The sequence below is a fragment of the Scomber scombrus genome, chromosome 16, assembly GCF_963691925.1.
Source record: "Scomber scombrus chromosome 16, fScoSco1.1, whole genome shotgun sequence".
NCBI classification, from domain to species: domain Eukaryota; kingdom Metazoa; phylum Chordata; class Actinopteri; order Scombriformes; family Scombridae; genus Scomber; species Scomber scombrus.
The window spans coordinates 13752168-13766758 of NC_084985.1; the positions used below are offsets into that span (position 1 = coordinate 13752168).

At 38.1% G+C, this 14591-nt stretch overlaps 2 non-coding genes across 2 annotated transcripts; both read left to right on the forward strand.

The window, feature by feature from the left end:
- Positions 1-13011: 13011 nt before the first annotated feature.
- trnah-gug (transfer RNA histidin (anticodon GUG)) lies at positions 13012-13083 on the forward strand. Its single transcript has one exon. It is a non-coding gene; the product is annotated as a tRNA-His (tRNA).
- Positions 13084-13950: 867 nt separating this feature from the next.
- On the forward strand, positions 13951-14022 carry trnah-gug (transfer RNA histidin (anticodon GUG)). Its single transcript has one exon. It is a non-coding gene; the product is annotated as a tRNA-His (tRNA).
- The last annotated feature ends 569 nt before the right edge of the window (positions 14023-14591 follow it).

Here is a 14591-nt window from a genome sequence, read left to right on the forward strand (position 1 = left end):
TACTGTCACATTTGCACAGAAAACAGAAACCAATTTCCGCTTGTGTTAATTTTACTGTTTGAGAGGGTACAGATTTCCCCTGTGTTCATTTCCCAACTGTGTGTGTGTGTGCGTGCGTGCGTGTGTGTGTGTGCGCTCGCTTACAGATTGTAACTATACTCATGGCTGCCCCAGCGAGAGAACATCAAATGTCTCTCCATCTCTTCTCCACTATCTCTTGCACGGTGCATCTGTCCCTTCGGCCCTACATTGCGCCTTCTCTCCATGATCCACCCATCTCAACATCGCCACGGCGACAAGTGTCTCTCCATCCAAACTGACACACATGTCGAGATGAACAGATTGGGAGAGCAGGGAGAGCAAGAGGCAGACGGAGAAGTAGAGGAGAGAGGAAAAGTCGGGTGAGATATGAAGAAACAAGATGATGTATAAAAAGACAAAAAAGAGAAGCCAGGAGATAAGAGAGGGAACAAGAGAGAAAGAATAAAAGCTTTATACACACACACACACATACACACACACTAGGGGAGCCAGTGGTCTGTAAAAGTGTTGAAGTCACATCTGAATGATGGCTCAGCGGAGCAATAGAGCAGCATCACCGAAAAACAAAGAGGAAGAAAGATTGAGAGAGGGGAAAGCCTGAAAATGTAAGTGACTTTCTATCCACCGTTTTGTTTTCAATGCATATTTACAATTTGTGTCTAAATGACAAAAAAGTGTCTTGATCCTCAGTCTCCTTCTGAAGCCTCTGGGATCCAAGTTCAAATGAGCCAGAATTGACAAATTAGCATCATAAAGTTCATGAAGCGTTCCTGGTGGTGATGGTCCTAGCTGGTTACAAAGCTGTCAGTATATTTTTTCATGCCATGGTGAGCAATCAATCAATCAAACTTTTCTTTTTACCTTTGTACAGTTTAGTGGAATTGAAAGAGCTTTGCAGATGACTGACATGCAGATACAATAGTACAAAACAGTAAAACAATTTGAAACTAATCCACATGAGAAGTAAGAGTAATGAAAATGTAATAAAACCAATGAAATCATAGACTACGTTCAGGCTACAAGCAAAATCTGATTTAATTTTGCTCATATGTGATTTACATCTGTGTGTTTCACAAAAGTGTGAACAGCAAAAACCACATTTAATCTGATCTTTTCTATTCTGATTTGAGCCACTTTCATACGTCATCCTAAATTGGGCACACGTCTGATTTTTTGGAGTGCAACCTCAGTCTGAACAGTCATATTGGAAGCCATGTGACTTTTCCGTCACTCTAGATCAAAGATGGAAGACAGCTCTGATGTAAGTATTCAGTGGAGGAACGGTGACGTGTAAGACCTGATAAGTATTTGGGGTGACACTTCTGCACAAGCAAAACTAGAGGGGTCGTATCATAACTACATCCCCACACATCTCCATACAGAAGTAGCAGCCATTGCTCCACAAAAAGCCATAAATAAAAATGTAGCTTTCTTTCTCCTCATCCTCATTATCATTTGCTCATGAATTTGCGAGCTTTCACTGCACAGCAATTTATAAATGGTACCATAAAACTGACTTGACTTCAGTGGCATGTTTACTTACATATGACAGCATGCTGCATGTGATGTCTTTAATATTGTCCTTTTGCGCATACAGGTCACTTCAGGACAGTTCCCAGTTCACACTGGGGAAAAAATGCTGAGCAATCTGAGCAATAAATCCAAGTTGTGAAAAAAGACCTGTGATATGAACATAGCCTTAGAGGACCAAAGAAGCTAGAAAATATTCACTGGAATCTGGACATTTTCTTCTTAAAAATGACTCAAATCTATTAACTTTTTTTTTTTTAAGTTGGCAACTAATTGATTAATCGACTAATTTTTGCCGCTCAACTTTGCATAGTGAAATACTGACAGAGTAGAATAGAAGAAAGGATGGAAAAAAGACAGACAAGTATTCTATAGCCTAAGTGATTTAATTATTTAATGTAATGCTTATGTTAATAGATCAAGCTGCTTGCATACAAGTACCCATGAAATTAAAACCCACATCATGCTGCTTAAAGAATCTTCTTAAGCTATGACAACTTGTGGACAACATGGAAGGAAAGAATAAGAAGGTTGACTGCTGCTTTGAAGAGTTCCTGCTGTTGTTGTGCCTGGAGGTGACTTTGCCTTGCATGTTTGTGCGTGTGCATGTGTGTGTTTGTGTGTGTGTGTGTGTGTGTGTGTGTGTGTGTGTGTGTGTGTGTGTGTGTATGCCTTCCACCCCCCCCCCCCCCCCCACCCCCCCCCCCCCCCTCTCTCATACACACACTTTCTCTCTCTCAGCTATGTGACAGATAATTGACATATTATCAGCCAATGACCTTGTGTAGCAGGCAAATCCCCACCAATTAAAAACTGGGCCATTTCCTTGTCAACTGTGCATAATGGAAATTCATAAGGCCCACGATCTAAATGAGCAAGACACACACTTGCACACACACACATGCAAACACACAGCTGCACAGCCACACACAAAAGGTTATTTTTATGATAATAGATGTTACCCATACGTTAAGTCAAGCATATCAAATACCAGCAAGATCAGAAAAGCCTATAAGTGCCGGTGAAATGATGTTCACAGGGAGGTCAGTGTGTGTGCGTGTGACTGTGGTTAACCTTGGAGGACAGTAAAAGGGTATCCAACTAACTTTTCAACTCACTCAATCACAAAGAAAGAGAGCGAGGGTGGCTGCAGACTGACAGAGAGAATGAGAAAGATGGAGCAAGACAGACAGAGAGTGACAGACAGAGAGAAACAGTGACAGAGACGGAGGATGACACAGAGAGACAGATGGAAAGAGGTTAAAGATTCAGATAGACTGTGAGGGAGTGGGGCAAAGAGGGGAGAGATGGGAGAAATTAAAAAGAAGAGTGTGGAAGACTTTGTTAGAGTAGTAGTGTTAAATAGTTAGAAAGAGACAACCTCTGTGTGTAAAGGGTCACTCAATCATTGGGAAACTGTAAAAGGTTAGAAGAAAGGCAGGAAGGCAGATGAGAAAGGTAGAAGATAGGCAAGGCAAGTTTATTTATATAACACATTTTAGCAACAAGGCAATCCAAGGTGCTAACATTTTAACAAATATTAAAAGCATTAAGATGAAGTGTATAAGAAACACAAAAGAAACACACCATAAAAGGACACTTAAATACAACAACAGTCAAAGAGCTGAGACTAGAAAACAAAATCAAACTGAAATAGAATAAGACAGGTTTAAAATACAAGAATAAAAGTTACTGTGCAGTGTAAAAATGAATAATTATTTGATCTAATAAAAGGCAGCAGCAAACGGAAAAGTCTTCAGCCTTGATTTAAAAGAACTGAGACCTGCAGGCTTCTGGGATGTGGAGCATAAAAACTGAACGCTGCTTCTCCGTGTTTACTTTTGACTTTTAGGGCAGAAAGCAGACCTGTCCAAGATGATCTGAGAGGTCTGGATGGTTGATAACGCAGCAGAAGATCAGAAATGTATTTTGGCCCTAAACCATTCAGTGCTCTATAAACCAACAGTTTAAAATAAATTCTTTTACAGACAGAAAGCCTGCGTAAAGATCTGAGAACTAGAGTGATATTATCCACTTTCCTGGTCTAAGTGAGAACTCAAGCAGCAGCGTTCTGAATTAGATGCATCTGTCTTATCGATTTTTTTAGGGAGAACTGTAAAGACATTACAGAACGTCACAATAATCGACTCTACTGAAGATAAATGCATGGACAAGTTTTCCCAATCTTGCTGAGACAGATGTGAGACAGGTGATAGTATGTTGATTTTGTAATTTTCTTACTGTGACTGTTGAAATTCAGGCCTGAGTCCATGACTACACCAAGATTTCTGGCTTGGTTTGGGTTTTTAACACCATTGATTGAAGCTGAGCACTGACTTTAATCATTCTTCTTTGGCTCCAAAAACAATTACTTCAGTTTTGTCTTTGTTTAATTGAAGACAATTCTGGCACATCCAGTTGTTGATTCGTTCAGTGCACTTACTGAGCGCTTGTATTGAACCATAGTCCCCTGTTGACATGGTTATGTAAATGTGTGTGTCATCTGCATAATAATGCTAACATATTTTGTTGTTTTCCATAATCTGAGCCAGTGGACAGATGTAGATGTAAACAGATGAGGCCCCATAATGGAGCCTTGGGGAACTCCACATGTCATATTTGCCACCTCAGCTGTGTTTTTACCTACATACACAAAGAAGTTCCTGTTCTTTAACTAGGATTCAAACCAATTTACTACTCTGCCAGGAAATATGGTAAAGAAGGGAAGAAGGGAAAGAAAGAATATACGAAAGGATTGTATTGGTGTTTTAAATCAAAATTAGTTGAAAAATGTTGGAGAATAACGATATCAAAAGCAGCTGGCAGGTGAGAAACAAGGATGGTAGATGAAAGTAAGAAGGGAAGGCAGGCAGGATAGAAGGAAAGAAGTGGGATTAGGCTAAGAACAAAGGAGTAAAGGAAGGAGAAAAGAGGAGAAGAACAGAAACAATAAAGGAAGGGAAGAAAAAAAAGGGAAAGAAAGGAAGGAAGACCAAAACAGAGGAACCAAGGAAGGGAAAAAAAGAGTGAAGAGAGGGAGGTAGAAAACAAGGAGCAAAAAAAGGAAAGGTATTATTATAACTATTGTTTATTCAGGGAAGATTTATGGGAGGATGAAGAAAGCCAGAAATGAATCATGCATTGAAAGCATAACAGAAAGAGGAAGGAAGAAAAGAGGGTAGGAATAAAGGCGAGCAGATAGAAAAGAAGGAAGGATAGGAAGGGGAAAGAAGCAATGAACAAACAAAGGGACCAATGAGGGAAAGAAGAAAATAAAGTAAAGATTGATGGAAGGATGGGACAAAGAAAAAAAAGGGAACAAAGAGGGAAAGTTTGGTAACCATTACACTGACCACTGTTTTGATTATTAGAATTTAGAAGTGAATCACATGAGACTGGGATTGAAACGTTCTCTCTTTAAATATAGTCGTGGTTTGGAGTCATTGTGGAGGTCTTATTCTGTGTTTTGCCTGTAATTACACTCCTTATATTAACTGCAAAAGAATGTGATTTCATGGTTAAAAGAATGCGTATGGTCTGCCATGATGCAAACCCACCAACATAAGCAGGGGGTCACAAAAACAAGAACACTGTCACCACTGACAGAGAGGTTGTGATTGAAAAAAGAAGCATCGGTAATGATTTTCAGTCATGGCAGTAGTGCGGACCACTGGTTCCTGTATATTTATGCAGCACTGCTGGGCCACAAAAGATGCATGAAGAAATAAAAGATTTTTTATGGGGAAATGTGGTTGGAAAACTGTCCTTGTGTCTGATGTATGAGCTCTCACACAATATATTCCATATTCTGCCTACCTGTTGCCATTGTGCTGAATCCTCATCTGAAGACAAATTAGCATTTAAATGAGACAAGTTATTTTCCTTTAATGTCCTCTCTAAATTACTAATGCATGCAATATCTTTGATTGAGATGAGAGGTGGACTGGTGGGTTTTTTAGTGTTATTGACCCAGAAGAGGTTGAGTGAACGCTCTCTTTTTCTGCAACAGCTCTGCATCACACTCACAAAGTTACACTCAGCTGCTGCCCAGTTGCATACAACCAGAAACTCCAATGTTTGGCACTGAACTGCCTGACTGATGCAAGCTGTTTTCACTAAAGGACCACTCCAGTGATTTCCAACCTTATCTCCACAGTGTATGTGTTACAGAAAGATACTTTAATGCACCTGTACACTTGGCAGGACTCTGCAACTTGTCAGAAGGCTCTGTTCACCTCCTCAAACCCTGCACAGGATGATGCAGCCCTGAGCCACAAACTGGCAAGGAAACATTGTTTTGCTCACATTTTAACTTTTCATAACGTGGACACCTTAGGAACAAAGTATTGTTAAAGATTTAGCCCAAATTTGAGAACATTAAAAAAAAAAAAAGCTGTTGGGAATTGCTGCAAGAAGCCAGTATCCCTCACATTAATTATTTGGTCTTTTTTCAAAGCCTGAATGGCAAAATAACTATAATATTATCCATCACTGATGCACTGAGGACAGAAAACAGACAACTCCTCTTCCTTTATATCATTACTTTCTAACTCACTGCTCTTCTCTGAATGTGAACTGTTCCCTCTTGCACACTTTCTATAAAGGTCCTGTCATCACTAAAGCCATAATGAACGTTTACGTAACTAACACCTCCAGTGTATCTGAATGATGAAAAGCCAGTAGTTTATCTCAAAAGGGCTACAGAACATAAATACACATCAATTTTGTTCCGAGTTGTTGAAAACGTTCCCATAATCTTCATAAATGTCACATCCAAGCAATTTGGGGATTACATAATCAAGACTGGCTCTGTCATGTTTAACCCATTTTTCCATCTTCTTTGTAATTGTAATAATGAATGAACAAATTTTAAATGTGACATTTCCACTATGCATCTAAATGCAGTAAAACGTGGCAAGTCGACTTGGTCACATTTTATGAGCAATACAATTGATGGGTTTGCTTGTTTTTTTAGCTTTTCATGTGGATATTGCTGCCCACATATGAACCATCACACCAGAGAACACTCATACTTTTCCACAGGGTCAGTACTCTCCTGCTGGTGTGACTAACCTTTATTCCACCAACTACACTTTAATCAAAGTGCAGCAGCAGGCAAGTAGCTTTTGAGGGCCACATACTCTACATGGACCTCCCAAGCTGGAAGCTAAAAACAACTGCACAACTGGCCTCTTGTCTTGCCTGCCGCACCTTTGCTGTTATTTTACTTCTTGTTTTTTTTGTAGCTGCTGTTGTTATGTTTGACGGCCACAGAATTATATTAAAAAAGCAAAACAGGCACAAACAGACTGGTAATGCATAAACACACATGAATTGATAAATTCATTTTTCTTTTTGTTTAATGATAAATATTACAGCTTTTATTTTAATCACGTGAGCACTGAAGCTTTCATTTTAATAAGTACAAAAATACCTCCTCACATTTCATAGACAAAATCAAGTATGTTTCTTGGTGGAATAACTAAATATTATTCAGTAACTGTCTGAAATGGTTTGGTTAAGAAGAATTGTAGAAAGGTGATGTGTCTGTGGAGCGATACATTTGTGAAAAAGAAGTGTATTTAAATAAAGCGAGTAGGTCAGCAGGGCTCTCCCGACTGAGAGCACAAAGCTGTCTGCTTAATACCCCAAGACTGGCAATTGAAAATGTGTGGACAGGGACACATTCTTTCTATCTGGGAGGTGCTGAGTAGCCTTCTCGCTGCCCCTGACTGGAAGGCTGTCTTTTTCTCTCTCCTGATTTCTCTGCTCTGAGCTCCTGACTGCAAAACTCCATAAAGAGTGATGGATGTTGATGGAGACACATGAAGTGTGATTACGGATCATCGCAGAGTATCAAGGAAGGACAGAGACAGTTAGACGGATACCGCAGAAAGAAAGAGACGATTACGGGCTCAGAATGGTTAATGACAGAATTGAATCCATCTGGGGGGTTCTTGTAGATGGAGCTGTTGCGCCACTGAGTGGTGAAATGTTCAACTACTGCCACCAAGATGTTTCTATATGTGAAATAGTTCAGACTAAATCTCAAATTAAATTAATTTTAGGAGGCATAAGATGTCATTTTGAGAGTAATTACAATACTAAACTCCATCAATCTATTTTAAAAGACCAATTTAAAAAAAATTTCCCACCTGCAGTTTAAGATCATCTTGGATGGAGCTGACAGCGCTGTGCTCATGCAGAGCTGTAATTATTACTATGACAAACTGAAATTCAATCTTTTGTTTCTAAACCACCTTTTGGCCGTTGCTATAATGTGAATGATCTCACAAGAAAAGATTAATTAATAAGTTGCACAATACTAATCTCAATTTAAAATAAAATAAAAAATATAAAATGATAAAACAAAGGATTTCAAAAATGTTTTAATAAAAATGTACTTCAAGTATAAAAAATAACAACATTCATATTGTATTGTTGAATTATTATTGTTGATATGGAGCTCATTCAAACTACTTTATATACTTTTGGACTCTTATAGACTTATAGACTATTTTTTGTCCTATTTTGTATAAATGGTAACTACAGCTATCAAATAAATGCAGTAGATAAAAGAAAGAAATTAGTGGAGTTGACGTATGAAGTAGCAGAAAATAGAAATACTCAAGTAAAGTGCATGTAGGCTATGTTAAATGTTTACTTATGTACAGTGCATGAGTAAATGAACGTAGTCACATTGCACCTCTACACCTCTATTAAAGAAAATAGAATAAACACAAGCTTTAAATCAAGAAATTAAATAAACAGATTGATTTTTATGTATAAAAGTAAGAAGAGAAGTGATTTAAATGGTGATGTAGAATCTGCTGGGCCAGACTGCTGATTTTCAGAGTTGGGAGACCCTAACAGCAAAAATCCGGTCTCCATTTTGTCTCAAAAGTAGGACAGAAACAGTAAGAAGAACTTGCCTGAGGATCTCTGCATGCTCTCTAGTTCACAGGGGACCAGAAATTCAGCAATTTAGCTAATGTATGTGACTCAGGTTTCCTGAGGGAAGGGAACAAGTCCATCACTGGTATGGGATAGGATGATGCCTTTTAATCACTTCTGACAAGTAAATGGGCGTGGAATGCATCAGGGAAAGTTCTGCCCTTCTGCTGGTCATATATTTGAAATGGTGCCATTTTTCTTTGCGTTTCTTTCTCTTGTACTATTCCTGACCTACTGTTTTGCCCAAAGGCTCAGAAACACAGGCTGTGAGTATTTAATTACTTTGGGAAGTTTGATTGTAATACAGACACCTTTTTATTCATGCAGCTTTTTCCACAGTGGTTAAAACTTTTCTGTTCACTTTTGTTGAGTTCTGTTTCTGTAGCCTACTGAAGCAGAATGTGCAAGCATAATTATTATCATCAACACTTAATGATAATTAATTATGAAAAGGTCAAAGCGAACTATTGTCTGCGTAGCCAAAGCCTGGCATAGCTAATATTCCTCCATTATTCATCAAAAATGATTAAAAGCACATCAGTTTTGCACTGGGTGACATGTTCCTTCAGTACGACGAATGTGGGCACAGAGTGGCTTGTTAAATGAGTCCCACATACACACCAGCCTGCTGCTATAATGCAATGTTTGCATCATACGAATTGGAAAAGAGAAAGTTTCATGTTCAGTGTTTACAACCTGTGAACGTTCCGACACTGGATAGCCTAAGTCAGGACAGTATGTCTGATTACAGAGTTTGTCATGTGAGTGTTAAAAATACTGTGTGCTGAAATATCCTATAGCAATACATCCCATACATTCAGTATAGCACTACAATATATCCATTAAATTCAGTATAGCACTACAATACATCCATTAAACTCAATATAGCACAATACATCCATTACATTGGAATGATGGAGTGAGGTATACATGTGGAACTTAAGTATTATTGCAGATCCCCTCCAGACATGTTTGAAGACACATAAAGATGTTAAATGACCACCCCAAAAGTCCTTAAATTTACATCTCCTCCTTCACTGAAACTATATTATCTCTGAAAATGCAAATATTTTTAAGTTTAAAAGTTTAACTGCTGGATTAGGATTAGGATTAGGGTTAGGGTTAATGTTAGGGTTAGGGTTAGGGTTAGGGTTAGGGTTAGGGTTAGGGTTAGGGTTAGGTTTAGGGACAGAAGATGTGTCCTACTTTAGTGTAAAGTCCATTCTCAGTGCACTGAAGACTTAAAATATAAAGTACTTGTGTAAATTGCATTCTCGAATTTGATTGGCTCTAAAATTGTCATGATGTCACAAATAATGCTTGTAGGTTCACCCTTTAAACAGAAATGTAAGTAGAACACAGAGAAACTTTCTACTTTCAGCAGATGAATGTGAAAGCAGTCCTCCAGTGTCAAACTCTGCACATACATTATTGTGCACAATGTCACTCTGTAGGAACAAGATGTCAGAGTCTCCCAGCCATAATTACAATTTTGATGTTGACATAAATGCTATTAAAAAAGTTGGAAATCAGTAATTACAGTAACTCCAATATGGCATGAACACCAAATGTGTATTCATCTGTGTTAGTAAATAGTTCCCAGAAATGCAATATTTAGTCCTTTTTGAATATGATTTTCCAAACAGAGTGCTTAGCATTTTTTAAATGAAACAATATAGATTAATTATAGACAATAAGAAAAACATAGAATAAAACAAACCAAAATGTTTGAAACAGTACATTTTCATTTGCAAGAACATTCCTATCCCATTTAAGTGCAATAAACTCTGGGAATCTTAAGGCTACAATTTTAAATATCCTGTTCAGGCGATTTTTTTTATGCAGGTATTTTCAAGCATCTTTATTTGAATTTGTACCCTCATCTCTAGTTTTCAGCTCCACACTGCTGATGGTGAACTGACCTTCTCATCTTTATGGATGAGTCCCAAAAGGGTCATGTCATCCGCAAACTTTAGGCCACCTGACAGACAGGAAGCAAGAGATACAATTATTTGGTGCGCAGGGAATAGAGAGCACACACATCTCTCTCAAGACAGGTGGGGTCATGGTTTACACAGGAAGTTTAATAATATCCACCAGCAGATTTATGAATGATGGTCATCTGGGAAATTTTCTGGGAAGTTTTCCCACTAGAGGACTTTCCATGATGATAGCGCTCAATTCCCAGCTACTGTATATTCCACACACACTATCCTGACCGTGGAGTCAGATTACTGGAGAGCTCAGACAAATGATAAACCCATGTTGACACAGCGGACACTTTGCCCTGTGGGCTGACTGCAGGGGGTCAAGGACCGAGGATGAGATACATTCGAGATAAGACTTCATTAAACACTGGGGTCAGTGTCACTGGCCTGGTGAGCTTCCTCAGCACAGGAAATGATTCATGATTACAGTGAAGTAGGATGTCACTTAGAGAAAAACACTGTCTGTATGGTTAAATGTCACTGTGACTTTTAACTGTGTTAAAACAATCATCCATACGCTTATATATCTGTATATCTGTGCCTTAACGTTAAGTGAAAGAAACTGGTATTAGTTCATAATTTTAATACTCGGGCAACTACAACCGTGTATTGACAGGATTATCATTCTCTCTCTCTCTGTTTATCCCACAGCCTCTAAATTTGGGCTTTTGTTATTAAGAAGTATAAATGCAGAACAAGAGGAAGGATATCAGTTACTTCTGTATGAAAATTAAGAGTCCTATAATAAATCAAGAAGTTGTTTCATTGGACCAGTTGGGTGTGTTTGTGTGTGTATTGACTGAATACCACCCAGGCTAATAACAGCAGTGCAGGAAGTCTTTTGCCTCAATGTATGAGGCTCAGCATAGACAGAAACGTCTTATGCAACTTCTGTCATCTTTTAGTAACTTCTGTAAATGTAACTCTCTTATTAAGTTTCATAATAAAAGACTGGTTCATCTTCACCTTTTCTTTCATAAAACAAAACATGGCCAGTTTTCCCTCATATATCATTTTTTTTATTTTATTTTAAATTCTTAAAACAAATGTTATTGTCAGCTGTTTAGTGAACCCTTCTGTTCATTTTCTTACTGTCAATTATTTCCTTTGTATTTTGTTAAATCATGTTTTATATATTAGTTTAGTTTAGTTTTTTCCCCCTTTTTTGAGAGCGGGTCCGCTCTATAAGCCTGCAGCTTCTTGACCTCTCCTGTCACATGGTTTTATGCTGTTGTATACACTCACTGAGCACTTTATTAAGAACACCTCTGCCATCTAATGCAATCCAAGTTTTTATGAAGCATTTTCAGTTTTTGTTGACAGGTGATCATTCTACTTCATGCTTATTATTGAGGTTGTTGTGGGTGGTGGTTTACTGGAGTGCATAATATGGAAAAGTGTTCCTAATATTTTGTCCACTCCGTTAACAAACATTTATGTATAAGCTTCCCAAAAATGGAATTTATGGCAGAGCTGTTGTGGTGGATTGCATCAGATGCACAGGTGCTACTAATAAAGTGCTTGTGAGTGTGTATGTTCAAATAAAAAACTGAACTAATGAAGTCATGACAACCAGCACACTGTTTTTATGTACATGATAAATGGAGAAAAGGCCCAAAAACTGTTGCAGATACATTTTTTACAGTTCACACAATACACATTGTTAAAATTCTCAAATGCTCAGCTTTTCAATGCAAAAAAGAGGTGCAGTGTGTTTAAGACTTAAGAGTTTTACAACAACATATGTAACATGTTATTTTCCATTTTGTACTAAATTTGAAATTGATACAACTCTTTTATGACGTAATAAACTGTACTACTTTATGAGCTTTATGAGTTCGGTTGGTCCTTGGACAAAATTTTTTTAAACCTGTCTGGAATATTGTAATAAAGAAAGTGAAAGTCAAAGTATATTACAATGTTATCTGGCCCTAAAAAGAGATTATGAATTGGCAGGATATCTCTGTACTGTCAGAGACAGAAAGCAGAGAAAGTTCTTAACCAAGTACAAGCTCAGTGACCACAATCTGGCAGTTGAAAAAGGTACAATATAAAATCATGGCAACCAAAACAAAACAGAATATGTAGTCACTGGGGGGCTGAGACAGACGTGCACTTACTCCTACAATGTAAAACATTAAACTGAGTAACATTTACCTTAACAAGTTCAACTCTAAAATTTAATAAAAAAAAAATTAAAAAAAAAGAAATACTAGAGGAGAAGAAGACAGGTCATATCTTGCTTCCGAATATATGAATGACACACACACACACACACACACACACACACACACACACACACACACACACACACGCAGACATATAGGGCTGACTATTAGTCAGATTCGTTTGGTAGCGTATAGATAGAGTATAATACATAGCAATTAGGCCTAATTATTCAATCAATAACATCAGTTACCGCACACAAAATAAATATACTGTCCGGTGCGTTCTTACATAACTCGGTCACAGTCACAACACTTAGGCTCGGTGGCCAGCCGTGATCGTATAGTGGTTAGTACTCTGCGTTGTGGCCGCAGCAACCCCGGTTCGAATCCGGGTCACGGCAGCCTGTTTTGACACAGACGATAATTGATAATCCAAAAATGTCGCCCTTCTTTCACCATCAACTTGACCGTGAGTTCAATTTAAGAAGACCATCGACAGACTAAACTTAAAGTACTTTCATTAATAGTCGTCAAATGCAGGCAGCTCTTCCCTCATCTCCACAGCACCCCAGTTTTCACCTTATTTAGGTGCTGAAAAAACATAGGCTATATGTCTTTCCTTACCCTTTTTTTCACGTTTATTGGCCAAATACTGAATTACACAACACACACAAATACTACAAGAATACAGAAAACCATCACACAAAGCAGACAGTTGAACAAAAGCATTAATGACATAGGATAGCATAAAAGGCAAAGAGAGAACTGGAGACAATAAATGGCTAAATAAAAAATTAAAAAAGATCACGTGTTCATAAGTTAGCTCTGAGTGTGGAAACATAGACACTTTTATCATTCTTTATGTAGCTCAAGGAATTCAAGATACTTTACATTTCTGCAAGGACAGGCAGCAAACGATGTGGGGATTTAGAAAATTTGCGTTTGTGGATACATGCCATCAAATACAAATTGACATTTTATGGAAAGGAACTGTTCTTGTCTCAGGAACACACAGTTGCATCGTATAAGACGAGGAATACACTCTTTCTGGTGATTACAAAAAGAGTACAGATCATCTGCGTAGGAATTAACATGATAAATACAATGTAGGGTTTTAAAAGTTCAAAACTATTATGAGGCAGGCCCATAGTCCTTGCTGCTCTTCGTAATAGTAACCCATAGTGATATATTTGGCATCACTATGTCACTCCACATTCAGGTTACATATTGGGATATTATCAGACATGAAGACAGGTGTTAAATAGCCAGCCGTGATCGTATAGTGGTTAGTACTCTGCGTTGTGGCCGCAGCAACCCCGGTTCGAATCCGGGTCACGGCAGTTTATTTTAAAGGACACAGTTACTTACACCCTGAGATAATATGAATGGTAGTGATACACTCATGTCACACAGTCTAGAAAGGCAAATCTAGCTACTGATACTGGAGGATAAGCGGTTTGGAAAATGAATGAATGAATGAATGAATTGTCCCAGCAGTCGAACAATATAGCTTCATAGTAGTAGGAAATTGTGTCAGTGTGCACACTAGCTTCCCTTTTTGTTTCCACAGATATGAATTTAAAGTTTTATGTATTTTTAAACCTTTCTATTCTATATCAACTGATTCTATATCAACTGAAATCTTATTATTAATATTTTCTTTATGTTGTGTGTTCATGGCTGGATCTACCATATGGGCAATGTGGGAAAGTGCCCAGGAGACCCTGAGCAGAAAGCGCCCCCCAAAAATATTGTCTCTCTTTTTTTAAATGATCAATTATGTCAGAAACGTAGTATGTCCAAAACAAAATATGGAGTTACAAGGTCTCCACCCGATAGCAGTGTTATCCAACCACAATAAAATAAAAGTTGTTCGGGGGACATAAGCTTTAGTGCCCAGGGGCCCCTG